The following is a 17063-nucleotide window of genomic DNA, read 5'->3' as shown; positions in this document are numbered from 1 at the left end:
TAGATTTGTTTCTATGTCTTCGCTATTGTAAACAGTGCTGCAGTGAACATCTAGGTGCATGTATATTTTTGAATTATGAATTTCTCTGGATATATGCCCACAAGTGGGATAGCTGGATCATATGGTAGTTCTACATATTGTTTTTAAAGAACCTCGATACTGTCCTACATAATGGTTGCTCAAATTTATATTCCCACCAACAATGTAGGAGGAAGCCCTTTTCTATATACCCTCTCCACCATTTATTGTTTGTAGACTTTTTGATGATGGACATTCTGACTAATTTGAGGTAGTACCTCACTGTAGTTAGGCTTGCATTTTCTAATTATTGGTAACACTGAATATCTTTTCATGTGTTTTTAGCCATGTGTCTGTTTTCTTTGGAGAAAGGTATATGTAGATCTTCTGCCATTTTTTTTTGGCTTTTTGCCATTTCTAGGGCTGCTCCCACAGCATATGGAGGTTGCCAGTCTGAGGGTCTAATTGGAGCTATAGCCACCAGCCTACACCACAGCCACAGCAACGCAGGATCCGAGCCACTTCTGCAACCTACACCACAGCTCACGGCAACACGGGATCCTTAACCCACTGAGCAAGGCCAGGGATCGAACCTCATGATTCCTAGTTGGATTCATTAACCACTGAGCCACAAGAGGAACTCCCTCCTGCCATTTTTAATTGTTTGTTTGTTGTTGTTGTTTTTTGATAGAAAGCTCCATGAGATGTTTGTATATTTTGGAAATCAATCCCTTATAAAGCACTTTGTTTGCAAAGATTTTCTCCCAATTCTGTGCATTGCCATTTCTTTTTTTCCCCTATGTTTTCTTTTGCTTTGCAAAAGCTATTAAGTTTAATTAGGTTCCATATGTTAATTATTGTTTTTATTTTCATTAGTCTAGGAGGTGGATCAAAGAAGATATTGCTGCAATTTATATCAAAATGTGTTCTGGCTATATTTTCCTCAAGGAGTTTTATAGTATCTGGTCTTAAGTTTAGATCTTTAATCCATTTGAGTTTATTTTTGTGTATGGTGTAAGATAATGTTTTAACTTAATTCTTTAACATGTAGCCATCCAATTTTCCCAGAACCACTTACTGAAGAGACTGTCTTTTCCCCACTGTATGTTCTTGCCTCTTTTTTCATGGGTTGGTTGACCATAAGTGCTAGAACCCAAGTCTTATGCTTTGGATAGCTCTCCACATTTTTAAGGTCATCTGGTAGTCCATAATGACTGGCACATGTGTCTTAAAATGACTTACCCAGAACCTTTTAGATTTTTGTTTATTTTCATATCCCTTGGAAAAACACATGTTGGCATCAAGTATTTTTTTAATTGTTATTTCCCCAATACATTTTTTTCCACTGTACAGCATGGTGACCCAATTACTACCATTAAGGTTATGCCCTCACTGCTTTGGTTCTTTGGCCCTGGGTACTAGGTTTACTTAAATGTCTTCAAATGGATAAGGTAGCAGTTCTCTGACATGAGTACGGAGATTTAACTATGTCATAGGTCCTCATGCTGGAATTATTCAATTCTTCCTATTTACATGACATTCAGCTTTCTCAGAAACTCAGGTATATATAGAGAGAGGGGACTCACATGTTTGGTGCAAGTGCAGGGAATAAAATTCCCTACTTAAGAATGAGTGTTTCTCAAGTAAGTATCTCCAGAATACCTGCCTCTAAGATGAAGCTTTTCCATCAAAAAAGAATAATTAATTCCCAAGAGAGAAAACTGTAGCTAAAGGACAAGGTAGTTGAACATTTGTGGAAACCTCTTTAAATATCCATGCATTGCAGGTAAACCTCTTTTTTTGTTTATATCTACAGAGCAAGATTCATCAAGGGGGAAATGACCCATTTGAATGTGTTTCCACCACACATTCTGCCTCCTACCTATGGGACCACAGCCATCTATAAATGATCATTTCTCTATAGTGTTCCAAATGAATCCATTCTGAATTCAAGTGCCAGACTTTCTGTGAAAACTATTGGAGGCTGTGAAAATTATTGGAGGCTGTGAAAACTATTGGAGGCTTTAGAAGGAAAGATTTAGACTTATAAGAAAAGCTACTTTTCCACTATTGATTTTATATTGAATTATCTAAACAGTCTTTTTCTATCTGTGCCATGACTTTCAGAATTAAAGATACTTATCCGAAGAGAAGTTTAATTCAAAGATGGGATTATTTTTGAACACCCCTAAAGAACATTAAGGCCATCTAAGCCAGAAGTTAGGTTTTTCAATAGTGTTGCTGCTTTTAAAGATAGTTACTTTCCATATACAGCAATCACTGTTTCACAGTCCTAACAATAGAGCATTTTATCTTCGCTACTGTCCTCAAAAGATAGTAAATATCATTAGCCTAATTTGACAAATGAAAAAGCTCACAAATGTTAAATTTGTAGGATGCAGCTCTCTCACACCTGATATCCTGTTTTTGCCCTGAAGTACTTGAATGACTAAGACTAATTATGAGCGAACATCATTCTCAATGGTGAAAAGCTGAAAGAACTCCTGCTGAGATCAGAAAAAAGACAAGGATGTCCGCTCTTGCCACTACTCTTCAACATAGTCTTGGAAGTCCTAGCCACGGCAATCAGAGAAGTAAAAGAAAAAAAAGGAATCCAAATGGGAAAGGAAGAAGTAAAACTGTCACTATTTGCAGATGACATGATACTATACCTAAAGAATCCTAAATACCCTCCCAGAAAACTGTTAGAGCTCATCCATGAATTTGGCAAAGTCGCAGCATACAAAATTAATACACAGAAATCGATGGCATTTCTATACAATAACAATGAAAGATCAGAAAGAGAAATTAGGGAAGCAATCCCGTTTACCATCGCATCCGAAAGAATAAAATACCTAGGAGTAAATATACCTAAAGAGACAAAAGACCTGTACTCTGAAAACTATAAGACACTGGTGAAAGAAATCAAAGATGACACAAACAGATGGAAAGATATACCATGCTCACGGATAAATAGTATCAAAATGACTATACTACCTAAGGCAATCTACAGATTCAATGCAATCCCAACCAAATTACCAAGGACATGTTTCACAGAACTCGAACAAAATATTTTAAAGTTTGTTTGGAAGCATATTTCAGAATAGCCAAAGACATCCTGAAAAAGAACAATGGAGCTGGAGGCATCAGGCTCCCTGACTTCAGACTATACTACGAAGCAAAAGTCATCAAAACTGCATGGTACTTGCACAAAGACAGAAAAAGAGATCAGTGGAACAGGATAGAAAGCCCAGAATTAAACCCACACACCTACAGCCAACTAACCTATGATAAAGGAGGCAAGGATATACAATGGAGAAAGGACAGCTTGTTCAATAAGTGGTGCTGGGAAAACTGGGCAGCCATGTGTAAAAGAATGAAATTAGAACACTCCCTAACACCATACACAAAAATAAACTCCAAATGGATTAAAGACCTGATAGAAGACCAGACACTCTCAAACTCTTAGAGGAAAACATAGGCCTAACACTCTCTGACATAAACGACAGCAACATCTTCTCAGATCCACCTCTTAAGAGTACTGACAATAAAAATAAAAATAAACAAATGGGACCTAATCAAACATAAAAGTTGCTGCACAGCAAAGGAAACCCTAAACAAAATGAAAAGACAACCCACAGAATGGCAGAAAATCTTTGCAAGTGAATCGACTGACAAGGGATTAATCTCCAAAATTTATAAACACCTTCTGCAGCTCCATACCAAAAAACAAACAAACAAACACACACACACCACCATCAAAAAATGGACAGAAGATCTAAACAGTTCTCCAAATAAGACATATGGATGGCCAAAAACACATGAAAAGATGTTCAACATCACTCATTATTAGAGAAATGCAAATCAAAATCAGTATGAGGTACCACCTTACACCAGCCAGAATGGCCATCATCCAAAAGTCTACAAACAAGAAGTGCTGGAGATAATGTGGAGAAAAAGGAACCCTATGACACTATAAATTTACTGGGATTGTAAATTGATGCAACTACTGTAGAAAACAGTATGGAGATTCCTCAGAAAACTAAAAATATTTTAACTGCCATTTGATCCAGCAATCCCAGTTCTGGGCATCTATCCAGAGAAAACCATGACTCGCAAAGACACATGTACTCCAGTGTTCACTGCAGCACTATTTGCAATAGCCAAAACATGGAAACAACTTAAATGTCCATCGACAGAGGAGTGGATCAAGAAGATGTGTATATGTATATACACAATGGAATATTACTCAGCCATTAAAATGAACAAAATACCAGCATTTTTAGCAACATGGATGGACATAGAAATTATCATGCTAAGTGAAGTCAGCCATATGATGAGACACCAATATCAAATGCTTTCACTGACATGTGGAATCTGAGAAAAGGACAGACTGAACTTCTTTGCAGAACAGATGCTGACTCACAGACAATGAAAAACTTATGGTCTCCGGAGGAGACAGTTTGGGGGGTGGGGGGGTGTGCTTGTGTTGTGGGATGGAAATCCTGTGAAATTGGATTGATATGATCATTACACAACTACAGATGTGATAAATTCATTTGAGTAATAAAAGAAAGACTAATTTTGGAATGAAAACAAAATTTAAATAACACTCCACATACAAAAACACACACATAGGAATATTAAATGATATAAATTGTAACCTCTTTAGTCCAAAGATAAATATGAAGAACTTATCCTAGGACACACTGCTATGCGTAATATGAGTCTCTGTGGCTTCTTTATAAGTCAAATTGTAAATGATTCTTCCATAGTTTATTGCATGGTTAAATGTTTCTCTGTGACTTTGCTCAAAAGGTCAATTTTTCCTACCCCTAGGCTCATATAATCATAAAAATAAATGAAGGTCTTTTGTTTATCCAGAGAGGTACGGTGGATATGTTCATACGTTTTCTCAATTATTCTCATACCTCGCTGTGAGGTGGACAGTATTATTCTTGCTTTATGTTAGAGGAAACAAAATGTAAGGGGGCAAGAAATATACCCCAGATCAAGAAATTACAAGTGGGAAAAGGCAAGATTCTTATTTGAGCTTTATGACTCTCAAAATAACATTCCTCACCACTGGGGTTTCATTTTCAAATTTTTTCAGAGGAGAAGTGGGATTATGCTTTGCAGGTAAATCAAGGAGAGAAGAAATGAGGGTGAGAAAAACACAAAGATAAAATGAACATTCAGTGAAAGAAGTACCACATAGTTATTGAAAATTTGGGATTCCAATATGTTATACTGCTCATATGTGCATATGCATATTTGTGTGTCTGTTAATGAGTTTGCTTCATATATACTTGTCTCTGATATTGGATTAAAGTAATTATACTTATTACTTTCATATCAAAAGCAGTTTCCTAGTTAAACATTGTTTATTATAAAATAAGTTTATTGATCTTGGGTTAAAAAGATCAAATCATAGTTCTGATCTTTATTATCTGCTTGACATTAGAGAGGATCCTTAACTTTATGCTTCTGTTTCTTATTGTGTAAAACAAGCACAAAAATGACAGTAGTAATTATCTCACAAGTATATAATGAGAGATAAAGAACCAATGTCTGCAAAAACACCAAGAGCAAGGTAACCGTTCTGTAAGTTATTATTATTACTGTTACTATCACTGAGATTGTTTCTCAGATTGTTAGTTCCTGAGATTGTTTCTTATCCACAATTAAATGGATGCAATCGTAGCACCCACACAGGATGCTATTGTGCCATGCATATAGCAAACAATCACTAAAAGTATTTTTATAAACTATTAGAAAGTTATTGGATTTAGACAACATGCTTTACCAAATCTATTGCAATAACTCCTGTATTCCTTCATTATTTTCCCATCACCAATGCCCTGTGACACTTTATGTCAGCTAATGTAATCGTATGGTATTGGGGTTCCTGTCTCTGGCTTCCATATCCTTACAGAACCTCAGCCCACTTCATCTAAATGACACAAATATTTTTACTAGAGTTAGATGCAATGTTAGATGCAATATTGCCTCTTTTTCAAACGCTACCACTCTTATTCTCAATTACTTTTCCTGGTTTCCAATTTCTTAAAAATGAAGGGAAAATTATTTAGCTTGGAATTCATAGACTTTGCATGCATTTTTAACCTCACTTTTTAGGCTTAGCTACACTTTGTGAGCTCTACTGCCTCACCTGAGACTCTGAGTCATCTCACAGGATAAACTGTGCACAGACCATCTTCTGCCTGTGTTCACTATGGTCCTTGTGGCTATATTTTAAACATCAGCTTCTTCCAGGAGAGAATTTGAGTAATCTTCAAGAAATCAGACCCTTCTTTTTCTATCTCAAAAAAGTTATAGGAAGTTAGAACTCAACTGAATCTAGGTATTTCTTTTTGATACATGGAGGGACTTAATGAATTCAAGTTGAGCAATAAAAAGTGACTTTTTTTTCCAGGTGATATAATTAATCATACATGAGAAATATGGAAAATAAAAACAATGTGACACAGTTTGTTCTACTGGGACCCAGACAGAATCTAAAGATGTAGAAAGTCATGTTTGTTATGTTTTTGATCATCTACATCATCTCTATGGTAGGAAATACACTCACTACAGTCACCATCACAGCCGGCCCATTATTGGGGTTCCCTATGTACCATTTCCTGGCTCATCTCTCTTTTATTGATGGTTGCTATTCCTGTGTTGATATCACTAAACTGATTGTACATTCACTCTCTGAAAGGAAAATTAGCCCTTTCAGTGAATGCATGATCCAAATCTTTGGGGAACATTTATTTGCAGGGGCTGATGTCATTGTGCTTACTGTGATGGCCTATAACCAATATTATGTGGCCATCTGCAAGCCCTTGCAACATACAACCATCATGAACTGGCAGCTGTGTGGCCTGCTAGTGGGAGTGGTGTGGGTGGGAGGTTTCCCTCTTGCAACCATACAGATCCTCTTCTTCTTCAGATTACCTTCTGTGGTCCTAACATCAGAGATCACTTTATGTGTGATCTGAATCCTTTGTTGAATCTTGCCTGCCCTGATACCCATGCTCTATGGCTCTTTGTTGCTGCCAACAGTGGTTTCATCTGCATGTTAAATTTTCTCCTTTTGACTGGCTCCCATGCTCTCATTCTCCACTCTTTAAGGACTCAGAGCTTGGCAGCAAAGGAAAAAGCCCTCTATACCTGTGTCTCCCACATCACAGAAGTTGTCTTTTTCTTTGGGCCCTGCATATTTGTGTACCTGAGACCCACAGCTACTTTACCTATTGATAAAGCAGTTGCTGTATTTTATACTATAATTCCCATTTAAATACCTTAATCTATATGCTGAGAAATGACCAAATGAAAAATGCTATTAGGAAATTGTATGCTAGGAAAGCGATTCCAGGTGATCAATTAAATGTGCATGGACCCCAATGTCCATTCAACTGATGCCAAGGTCAAAAGAACATTGTTAGTGATCTCAGCAAAGAATATCGGTGAGATAAAAAATAATAATAAATTATAGATACTGTAAGGAGGGGAGAAGAACTAGATGTAGGAAAAGAAAGAAAAATCTAGCTGGGGATGAATCTTAGCATACTGGAAAAGTTCTATCAAATTTCAGTTTAATTTTACTAGTTTCATCTTTGTTCATGGATTTATATGCTTTCATACCGATAAAATGAAATATAATAAATATTCAGCAGCAATATTTATAACAATATAAAGTGGTAGGCCCTGCTATTATCTCCATTTTATAGGTGAATAAACAAACAGAAAGGAGAGCATTTTGAAAAAGACATATCGATGAACTAGCAACCAGAAACTAACAGACCCCTCAGACCATGTTCTTAACTGCTGTGATAAACAGCTAAGCAATGATAATAGAAAGGCTACATGATTATACTAGTTAACATTTATTGAGACAGAGACTGTGCTGGACTATTCATTTATCCATTCTTCTGTCTATAAACATATATATATATATATATATATATATACACACACACACACATAATATTTATAGATGATTAGTTATATATGATAGAATATAGTTTATTATACACAGCCAGCTTAGACGCCTTCTCAAGGCACAGGGGAAAAAATGAGTAACAGAAGTAAGTTGTTCCAAAGAGCAGCTAAATCCATGTCTCTAATTGTTGTATTCTCTATTTTATGAATATATTTCTGTGTATCTATCTATTATACACAAAATCTTTGTTTTCTTCTTTCTCTAATTACATCATGTAAAATACCTTATGTTGACGATCACAGTATTTAAGTATTGCTAATTTTCCATCAGAGTACATAGGTTACAGGTTATCAAGGAGAAGAGTATACATGATCCAAGGATTTACTTTCTTTCCCTTCTTGGGAAGGACTCCGTGATTTCAGGTGTACACAGAAGAGCTGTGTCATGTTAGCTAGACTTTTTATCTTAGTATTATCTTTACTTAGAGATTAACTAGGTTTGAAGAACATTTATACAGATGCCAAATTGACAAGTAATAGACTTGCAGTGGCTAATGTTATATGTTAACTTGACTAGGCCATGAGGTACTCAATATTTGTTCAAACATTGTTTTGGGCTTTCTCTCTGAGGTTTTCCTGGATGGTATTAACAAATGAATTGGTAGACTGAGTAAAGCAGATAGTCCTCTCTACTGCAGGGAGTCCTCATCCAATTCATTCAATTAACTGAATATTTGCAATTAACAAAAGGCTGGCCTCCCCTGTGTATAAGAGAATTTTCCTGCCTAAAGACTTCAAAATGAAATATCAGCTCTTCCTGTCTGATGACCTGTGTGGTGACCCATCAATTCTTCATAATTCTGTAGAAGCTTCCTGCCTACTGATCTGAACTGGGACATTGACTTTTACCAGTTTTCAGCAGTTTCTGTCCTTTAGACTAAAACTTGGACATTGCCTCTGCAGATTTTGTACCTGTCAACTTGCCTAATCACAAGATCCAATTCCTTACAGTTCTTACCTTTCAGAAAAAATAACTAGAGATTGGTTTGAGAAAATAACACATTTTCTTGCACTGGAAAATTTAATATTGTTAAGACATGAATAATAAAACAATGTAGATTTAAAGCAATACCTATCAAAACTGCCATGAGACTGTTTGCAAACGTAGAAAATTATCTGGAAAATTCATATGGAATCTCAAGGGACACCACACCCAAAATAATCTTAAAAAAAAAAAAGAACATTAGACATTTCATACTTCCTTATTCAAAACTTAATATAAACTATAGTAATCAAATCAGTGTGATACTGGCATAAAGGCAGGCTTACAGAGCAATAGGAAAGATGAGACAGCTCAGAGATAAACCATTACATAAAAGGCTAAATGATTTTCTACAAGGGTGAAAAGACCAAAAAATGGGGAAATGACAATTTTTTCAACAAAAACATAACTAGATGTCCATGTGAAGAAGAATGAAAGAGATCTATAAATCCTATACACAATATACCATATAACATAACATACACAATAAACTCAAGATCAAATACCTAAACACAAAAGCTAAAACTTTAAAACACTTAGGATAATTAGAGAGCACAAGATTCAGATATTAGGCAAGGCAATCTTGTGTGTGTGTGTTTGTGTGTGTGTGTGCGTGTGTGTGTGTGCATGTGAGTGTGTGTATGTGACACCAAAAGCACAGATGGAAGGAGGAAAAGAAATGGGCAAATTGTACTACATCAAAAACCAACCAAACAAAAAATTTCTGGTAAGGTCAGTGAAGACATAGGAGTAGAGAGACCCTGAACTTACATGCTCTTGTGGGCACATGAAAATGACAGCAATTTATAGAACTACTACTGAAAAAACTGGAAAAGTTCTACAACTTAAAGAGATTTATAAAACCCACAGCAAGACAGGTATGAAGGTAAGAAACACAGTATAGTATGATTCTTATCTCCAGGTGGGCAACCCACAAGTGGGAGAATAATTACAATGGTAGAGATTTTTCCCAAGAAATGAGGAGTTTGAGACTCACATTGAGGTCCCAAGCCCTGTGCCATGAAGATAACCTACTATAGTGCTCTTCATTGAAATGGGGGGGTTAATTTTGGGGTGCCCAGAAGGCTGTGGGAAACAGAGTCTCCCTTCGTAGAGGGTGCACACAAAATCTCATACCTCTGTGACCCAGGATAAAGAGAGTAAATTGAAAAAAACCTGCCTACTGATCTTCCAGAGTCTCCTAGAGAGGTGGGAGGCAATTAAAGCTCATTCTTAGGGACATGGGCACCGGAGTCAGTCATTTCTGGGAGCTCATAAGGACTCATGCTAGCAAGTGCTATATTGAAATTTTCCCTCTAGTTTATGAAACTCAGGACCCAGTCCCACCCATGCCCACCAACCCATGGAACAAGTAAGGAGAAACCTCAGGCCAAAAGACTAACATGCCAAATAACTTGCCTGTCAGCAGACAGGCTGCCTTAAGGTCCCATGAACCCTAAGTTATTCCTGGACATGGCCCTGTCCACCAGAGCAGGCCCCATTCACCAGTGTGCAGACACTAGTGCTGAAATCCTCAGGGCCCTGTAACCAGAGACCCAAGGACCCAGCTCCATATAATAGTCTTCATGCACTAGTCCCAGAATCCCCAGCCCTCCCACCAGCAATAATGCTGCAAGCCTTGGGCCTAGCCTCATTCACCAGCAGACACATACCAGCCCCAGTAAAAATCACATTCACACAGCCTACAGACCCAGCCCACACAGAAGCAGGCCAAAACCAGCCCTGGGACCAGATGGGCCCTGGCCTTGCACACCAATACACCAACACAAACTTCAGGATAATCTTGGATCCCACAGTCAATTGTGTCAGCAACTAAGAACATCCACTAGTAGTCTGACATCAGCTCTGGGACCCCTGGAGCTTACAGCGAGAACTAGAACTTGGCTTGGCCTGCCATTGAGTCAACACTAACCCAAGGACCTGGTTTCATCCACTAGTTGGCAGACACCAGGCCTGGGATTCCTGGAGCTTATAGCGAGAACTAGGACTTGGTTTGGTTTGCCATTGAGTCAACACTAACCCAAGGACCTGGCTTCATCCACCAGTTGGCAAACACCAGGCCTGGGATTCCTGGGTCATGACACTGCAAACCACCAGCCCCAGGGTGACCCAGGCTTCTGCATCCAGTCATTTTGTGACCTGGCCCCAAGAAGCAGCAGCCAGCAACCTCCACACAAGGTAAGGCCTGGTGACCAATAAAAAGATGGATCAATCAAACCTAGTAGACTACTTACAATAGTCATCCTGACACAAAAGGAGGCCTCAAGGAGCCCACATAGGTGGCATGTGTAGAAGACAGAGCTCTAGCAGAGAGGCCTGTACCACAGAATATATTTTCTAACTGTTTGTTAAAAACTTCTAATTTCTCACTCTGTGCATCCACTCTCCTCCTGAATTCTTTGATCATCTTTATGATCATTACTCTGCACTCTTTCTTGGTTGGATTGCCTACCTCTGTGTCATATATTTTTTCTTGTGGGTTTTATCTTGTTCCTTCTTCTGAAACATATGCCTGTCACTTCATTTTGTCTAAATTCCTATTTGTATTTTTACGTATGTGGTAGGTTGGTTAGGATTCTCAACCTTGGTGAATTGTCTCTCTGTAGAAGAAAACCAATGTATCCCACCAGTGTGCTCACATATCTTCCAATGGCCAGGAGCCAGTTGGTCCCAGGGGAGTGTCTGGCCTGTGTTTGTAGACTTGGTCTGCAGGCTGCAGAACTATAGTTTTCTTGCTTCTGGTGTCTGCTTCTGGTGAGGCTGGTCTAGTGGCTTGTGCAAGTTGCCTGGTAAAATGGGCTGATGCCTGCCAACTGCTAGGTGGAGCTGGGTCTTGGCCCTCTGGTGGGCAGGGCCATGTCTAGGGGCACGTCTGGAGGTAGCTATGGACTCAGGAAGTCTTTAGGCAGTGTGTGTGCTGTGTCCCTGACTTTTCTGTATTTATCTGTAAGTCCTATTTTCCCTGTGGCTGATCCTTTTCATGTTATATCACATTTTGTAGTAAATATATCATAATGTGCAATAAAATAAAATTGTCTATTTTAACATGAAGCACCTATTAGATGTTCAGTACATTCAAAAGGCTCTGTGAAAGCTGATGATATGGGACAGAGAAAAAAAATAATCGTTTGAAATTACAATTACTTTGTACAGCATTTTTCCTAACAGCTAAGTAATGGAAACAGTCTCAATGTCATCCATTATTAATGAAGAAAGAATAAAGAAGATGTGGTTTATATTTATACAAGGGAATATTATTCTTCCATGAGAAAGAAGTAAATCCTGACATCTGTGACAAAATGGTTGGACTGTGAGTGCATTATGATAAATGAAATAGGCTAGACCAAAAAAAGAAAAAAGAAAAAATACCCTTTGCAGGACATTTGGCCCTGCCCCAAACATCCATATAACACTTGGTCCACACCAAAGGGCCTGCAATATTTGGTCCTGTCCAAAATCATTTGCCATAGACAAAATAGAACCATATTGCAAGGACCTTTTGGCATGAACCAAATTTTGGACAGTCCCGAATGTCTACTAGCCTAAATACCCAAATGGCAACACTTATACGCCACATCCATAAAAAGAAAAAAAAAGGAAAATCATACTCATATATATAGAAATTTAAAAAGTGTTTGTCAGTGGCTAGGGTAGGGGATGTAAGAAATAGGGAGACATTGGTTAAAGAATATAAGCTTTCATCTAAAAGATGAATAAGTTCTGAGGCTCTAACATACAACATGATGACTACAGCAGATAACACTGTATTGTACAATTGAAATTTGCTAAGAGAGTAAAAATTAAACATTGTCATCAAATAAAAGAGAACTATGTGAGATAATGGATGTGCAATTAATTGCATGGGGAATTTTTTTCAACAAAAGAAAAAAAGATTATTTAGAAATCTCTAGGCTATTTGACATCATCATTACCTGGTGTTGCTGATAATACAAGAATAGTCCATAAGTGTCTAAATTGACCCTCTCGACTGATGACTAGAAACAGATACAGGGTTGAGGAAAATGATGAGGGATAAGGAGAGTGTGACTGAACAGGAAGTCACATAGAACTCCATCATACACAGCCATATCTGGCTCCCAAATCTTTCCTTTAAGTCACCTCCAAAACTTCTAAACATCTTCCAGTCTGGTACTTGCTGACACATGGGATTTTAAAAAGTAAGCCTTTTAATGTTAGTGTTCATTAGCTGGTTAAGGTATTCTGCTAATAAAATTTATTAATGGTGGATTTTTAAATTAAAGTCTTATTTAAATAGACTATCATAAATTATACATTTTATAACAATTAATATTTATTAAATATTCTGTATTCAGACTTATATGCTATGTATTTAGTTTGGCAGCTCTATTTGAAATATTAAGCACTGTGCCATAGGCAGGAAAGTGAATTCTAAAAAGACCATCCAATAAGTAGGTAACTAATCTTATTTCAGTGTATGCTTTTTTATATAATTACTGTGTGATGTAGTCATATTTTTGGCCAATAAAATCTTGTAGACCCTTGAGAAAAGAAAATAAATGACAGTGAAAATGAGTGAGCTTTTTTGAGTGTGTGTGACAGGAGAGGGTGTTTTCCCCCTACTCCTTGATTTTCATTTGTGCACATGGGAGTGTCATAGAACTTGGACCACAGTAGTGGGCAGATGGGAAAAAACAACAAATTGGTGAGTGATTGTTTAATGGAACAAATAAACTTAGGTTTTGGGTGTTTAATTAGTAAGTAATTTAAGAAAAGTCTGGATGTGGGTATGAAATTAGTGAAGAAGTAACAAAGTTTGCTTGTTGAGCCTCCTTGATCCTTAATTTCTCCCCCTGGATAGTGGAAAGATAAGGATATCTTATAAGGGTATCTTTCCAACACCCAGTACAGTAGTCACATGAGAGACTATTTCCTGCTTTCAGGGACAAGAGAGGATGGTCAAAGTGTCCCACTTGCATCTGCCATTTCTTAAGTTACTTTAACTTAATAATTGATATATCACTGAGGCACACTTTAGAGTGATCTGCCCTGGGCTACAGTAGTTGTGCAGCATTCTTTCTGATGGGATAAGTAAGTATTTCTTCTGACCCACCCTCAAGACCACCCAAACCCCCTGTACCATACCCACACAGACAGAAACATCTCATAAACACAGGCACAAATGTACACACTACATTCCTATATTTCTCTTTGTAAAATTATTACATTATATCTAGTTAAACAAAACTTTGAATAAATAACTAGTCAGATGTATTCCTACAGAATAGATGGAATGTTTTTTCCCCATTTATTCTATAGGTGTCCATGGCTCCAAGAAGAAAAAAATGTTATTGGATGTGTAAAAGTTATTGAATGTCAATTAGCAAAAGAAGGGTTTGTGACATTAAAGACAAACACTATGGCCTCTACATTTTTTCCTAGATTTTGCTTTTGCTGTGGGGCAGGAGTAAGTCAATCAAGGCAATTCTGTATTGAAGCAATGCAGTCATTCTACTTAGAAAAGCCTTGGTAGAGAAAGACATTTCGAAAAATTGGAACCAAGACAAGGAGCTGAGATGGGATCATGTGATCCAAATGATACGAGGATAAATGATAAAACAGTACTTTCTTATTGCATAAAATAAGTGAAAAGACACTAGGGGGGTTGGGAGACTGTTGGATTCCATTCCCCCCATAGACACATAGTAGTATATGTTAACATTTTAGCCTTACTGATATTATTTATTTTAAAAATAATGCATGATTGTTAAAGACACAAGTGAAAATTCCAGATATATAAGATCAATGTATACAGTCAAATAAGAAGATAGTGTCTTTAAACTTAATTTAGTAACTATTTATTTACATCGTAATTTGCACAGGCTCACTGCTTATCAATAGAGAGAGACATGAAAAATAAAGATATAGTACATAAACTTCTGTCTCAAGCAAACTGGAAAAACACAATTCATAAGAAATACCAGTATTTGCACGTAAAACTATTTGAAATGAGTATACATATAGCTGAATAACAACAACAAAAAGAACAGAGATGGAATAAAAAAATATGTGTGGTCTGTGGATGGAGCTGTAAAATCTTTTGAATAAAAATATTAGAGTGTGAATTATACCTAAGACATGGACACTAAAGCACAGGGGTAGTACAAGCAGAGGGGAGAGAGAAATAAGGCATATGAATAAGATTTTAGAGTATGTTTGGGGCATGCAGAGGGGTCCACTCTAGCTGGATGAAAGCATCCAAGCAAAGAGAAACAGAGAAATAAACTAAGGTAAGGCAAAAATACCAACCATGAGTCTCCAGTTTGTCATCTGCCCTGCTAAAACTTCATATGTGTTAGATAAAGGAATATTACTTCTTTATGGAAAACAAATGTTACTCATATCATAGATATTTGAAATAAAGATGCATATCAATAAAGCAAATTGCCAATACTCAGAGTCAGTAGTCACCTAGGTCTCCCTGACCACAAAGCCTACTACAGTAATTTATGCAAGTGCTGTGTAATAATTTATACCAATCCTGTGACTTTTACAATGAGTAAATTCAACTTGGACCAATTTAGGACGATATTTGATAAACAATTCAGAAGGTTGGATTTTATCTCAAGCAAAATAGGGTTCCATAGCAATTTTCGGAGAGTGTTCTGATATGATCAGAAATGTGCTTTAGAAGGACATTTTTGTATGCCTTAGAGCCATGGGATCACACCCAGAACCTAGTTGGAAACTTCAAAGTGCAAACTGCAATCTGAATAACAGTGATTTGTTTCTTTGGTCCAACTTCCCCAAAAAAGCATACATATTTTCTATCTCAAACAATAAATTCCCTGGAGACACCAATCAGAGGTGCAATGAATACCATCTTATATACTTCAATTATGAGTGTGCTATTTTAGACCACACCTTCTTCATGGCAATTTTCATCTCCTCATTTCTCAGAGTATAGATGAGAGGATTCAGCACAGGGGAAATCATAGTGGAAATCATGGAGATTTCCTTATCCTTGTTTTCTTTCCCAGCAGGTAGCACATAAATGTGGATACCAGGAACAAAGAATAAAACCACAACCATTATGTGAAAACTGCATGTTTAGAGGGCTTTCTGCCACCCCAGAGAGGAATGTGTTCTAAGACTATATAACATGGTTATATAAGAAACTACTAGTGCAGGAAAAACAACCACCACCACCACCCCTGAATTTGCAATCATTAAGATATTCACAATATGAATACTGCTGCATACCAGTTTCAAAAGTGGCTTCACATCACCTAGGTAGGGATCTATCTGATTAGGACCATGGAAAGGTAAACTGAGTATCACCACCAGTAGAAAAATAGAGCACCCAAAACACACACCTTAGGCCATGATAACCAACACAATGCACCTCTGCCGGTTCATGATGACCATGTACTGCAGGGGCTTGACAATTGCAACACAGTGGTCAAAGCCAAGGATACCAAGATGAGTATTTACACACCTGCCATCAAGTGGGCACCGAAGAGCTGGGTAATGTCATTGCTATAAGAAATATTTTTTCTTTTTGCAGCTAAGTCCCTGATTAGCCTGGGGACCACGATAGAAGTGTAGAAGCGGTCTATGAGGGAAGGTGTCAGAGAAAGTAGTACATTGGTTGTTGGAGTAGATGGCTGCTAGTGATTGTAAGATTAGGCTGTTTCCCATTAAAAAGATGTAGTTTCACATCAAGACTGTCAGGTAACATATCAGGAACAAGAAAAGAAACAGTAGCTCTGTTTGCTTATGTCCCCACAGCCTCATAAATACAAATTTTGTGACATTGCTCTGATTTTCCATGAGGGTGGGGTGTGTCCAGCATAAACAACAGAAATTTAATTTGTCTGAAATTACACTGAACATAATACATCTTTAATAGAACTTTTGAAGTTTCAGAGTATTTATACATTTAAAAAGATGTAGATTATACAAGATTTACTTCATACTTATTTTTTTAAATCTTTTTTACAGTAACAGTATTATATTTCAAGTGAAATTTAGGGAGAGTATATTTTAGGTCTGG

General features: G+C 37.2%; 1 pseudogene; it reads right to left on the bottom strand.

Annotated features, from left to right (window-relative positions):
• Nucleotides 1-15904: 15904 nt before the first annotated feature.
• On the bottom strand, nt 15905-16840 carry LOC146399413 (olfactory receptor 4P4-like; annotated as a pseudogene).
• Nucleotides 16841-17063: the final 223 nt, after the last annotated feature.

Source organism: Sus scrofa, chromosome 10 (assembly GCF_054392235.1).
Source record: "Sus scrofa isolate SSC_HxYL_T2T_F1_AM1 chromosome 10, Sscrofa_HxYL_maternal_Yorkshire_Landrace_v2.0, whole genome shotgun sequence".
Classification (NCBI taxonomy): domain Eukaryota; kingdom Metazoa; phylum Chordata; class Mammalia; order Artiodactyla; family Suidae; genus Sus; species Sus scrofa.
Note: the sequence above shows the minus strand (reverse complement) of the source record. Positions and strands in the feature narration are given on the sequence as shown.